Source organism: Rhagoletis pomonella, unplaced genomic scaffold (assembly GCF_013731165.1).
Source record: "Rhagoletis pomonella isolate Grant_MI unplaced genomic scaffold, Rhpom_1.0 Rhpom_scaffold_00008, whole genome shotgun sequence".
NCBI classification, from domain to species: domain Eukaryota; kingdom Metazoa; phylum Arthropoda; class Insecta; order Diptera; family Tephritidae; genus Rhagoletis; species Rhagoletis pomonella.
Genome location: NW_023458562.1, coordinates 4,353,526 through 4,355,564, shown reverse-complemented (window position 1 = coordinate 4,355,564; position 2,039 = coordinate 4,353,526). Strand labels below are relative to the sequence as shown.

At 38.7% G+C, this 2,039-nt stretch overlaps 1 long non-coding RNA gene across 1 annotated transcript; it reads left to right on the top strand.

Moving 5' to 3' along the window:
* The first annotated feature begins 1,439 nt into the window (after nt 1-1,439).
* On the top strand, nt 1,440-2,039 carry LOC118745105. The gene is made up of 2 exons (XR_004993609.1): nt 1,440-1,653; nt 1,718-2,039. It is a non-coding gene; the product is annotated as an uncharacterized LOC118745105 (long non-coding RNA).

Below are 2,039 nucleotides of genomic sequence, written 5' to 3'. Positions count from 1 at the left end.
CGCGGACTAGTGAATCAAATTTCTAGTTCCGTACTAGGTCTTCATCGCCAAAAACGAACTGGTCCGATAGGAACTAGATACCCACCAGTCCAAAATCAGCGAAAAGTAGTACTAGTTTTTTTCACTAGAAATCTATATTTAAAGTGAGGAATTTAGAAATAGTTCGTAACTATAGAAAAAGGGATGCAGAACGAACTAGATCTTATTTGACGAATTTAGAAATAGTTCGGAACTATCGAAAAAGGGATGCAGCGGGGGCTTGTTTACTTTACATAGATATGTGTTCGGCGGCTTTTTCGTTCGAACACGCTTCTATTCTGTGCTTCGCAGATGCTTTTTCATAGCTTGGTAATACAAAACTAAAATTTGTGTTAACATTTCAACATCTTTGGACAGTCTGGAATCTAAGAAATAACAGCGAGCGCCTCTGCAAACTCAACTACAGCTAAAGGTATGTAAACGTACATTTCTTACAATCATTCAAACAAATTTAATTTCAAATTGAAACACATTTCTTCCAAAATAACTTAAAATCGCACACACGGAAGAACCAAAATGATTGAAAAATCATGATACTTTATTCTTTCGTATGTCGAGGTTAGAACTGGTTCGGAACTATAAAATTTAGGACTAGTTCGGAACTATCGAAAAAGGGATGCAGCGGGGGGCAATTGACACTTCCTAGGACATCGCCATGTTAAATTCGCCAGTTGCTTGCATGCAAAAGAGATTTATCGCGAACCAGTACTGGGTCTAAATGTACTAGAAGCGCACCACTTCAGAACTAGAGATTTTCCCCACAGGGTATGTACATTTGTGTGTATGTGCGTAGTATTTTGGCAGTAACCCTGCAAGCCCTGGCTGAGCAGTTTCCCCTCAAATTCGACAGCGTTACACACACTTTCGCAACTTTTTAGCTATCACGCACACATTTACAAATTTGGTATTCGAAATGTGAAACATCCCACCATGCAAAACATGAGAAATAGGCAACAATCGTCAATGGTAACAAATTGGCGACTCACCGATTTATCGCTGTGGTGACAAATCGGCAACATCACTTCAAGTTCTCAAAAATTCCGAAACTAATGAATACGGCGTCAATAGTATTGGCCAAAAGCATCTAAATTATGCCCAAGGACAAGATTGAAAAAATAGGAAGCCTCACAGCGAGAAAATGAATTAATTCCGATTGTAAGTTGCAATTCGGTATACAAAAAAATAAGTGAAGTATTAAAAAGAATAAAATTATTCCAATTATCGCCTGAAGCGATAAGAAAAGGACTCATTCAGGTAATAAGAAAACGGCTCAGGCGAGTTGCCTTCGGCGGACGTTTTAGAGCGACCGGTAATAGGAAATCGATTCGATGGCAATATTACCGGCAATAAATTTGTTTCCGAGGGCGACACGTTTTCTTATTGCCGGCAACACAAGTTGTTTGGTGGGATTTTTCATTTGTTAGAGCGGAATTCCTACTTTTATAGGAATTCTGTGCGTTAAAGCGAGTAAGAAATATGGCAGTTTTTATGACAGTAGGCTTTGTCGAAAAATGTCACATTTGATAAAAAAAATTTTATAATTTTATAGATATTTCAAATTTCATTTTATGTTCCCGTTGCCGTTGCCGTCGACTTTGCATCATTATTTTTAAGGTATGTACATACATATGTAAATTACTTAACTTGTGCATTTTAATTGATTTTCTCGTTATTACAGATTTGCAACAATTAAAATTAAAACCCACCATCATCTTTAATGCCGTCACCAGCTGATATCGCACGCACCTCCTCCATCACCTTTAATGCCACCACCAACATCGTACCATCACCTTCAACACCGGTACCAGAAGTATCGCCACCATCATCATTCAACACCGGCACCAGCAAAATCGCACCATCAACATTCCACGACTCTACCAGCAAAATCACCTTCAACATCGCCACTATTACTTTAAGGCCACCACCAACATCACCTCACACCAGAGTTCGTAGAGCGCTCAAAATTCGCTCTTGCTCTTTCGAGTTATCACTCAAAAAAA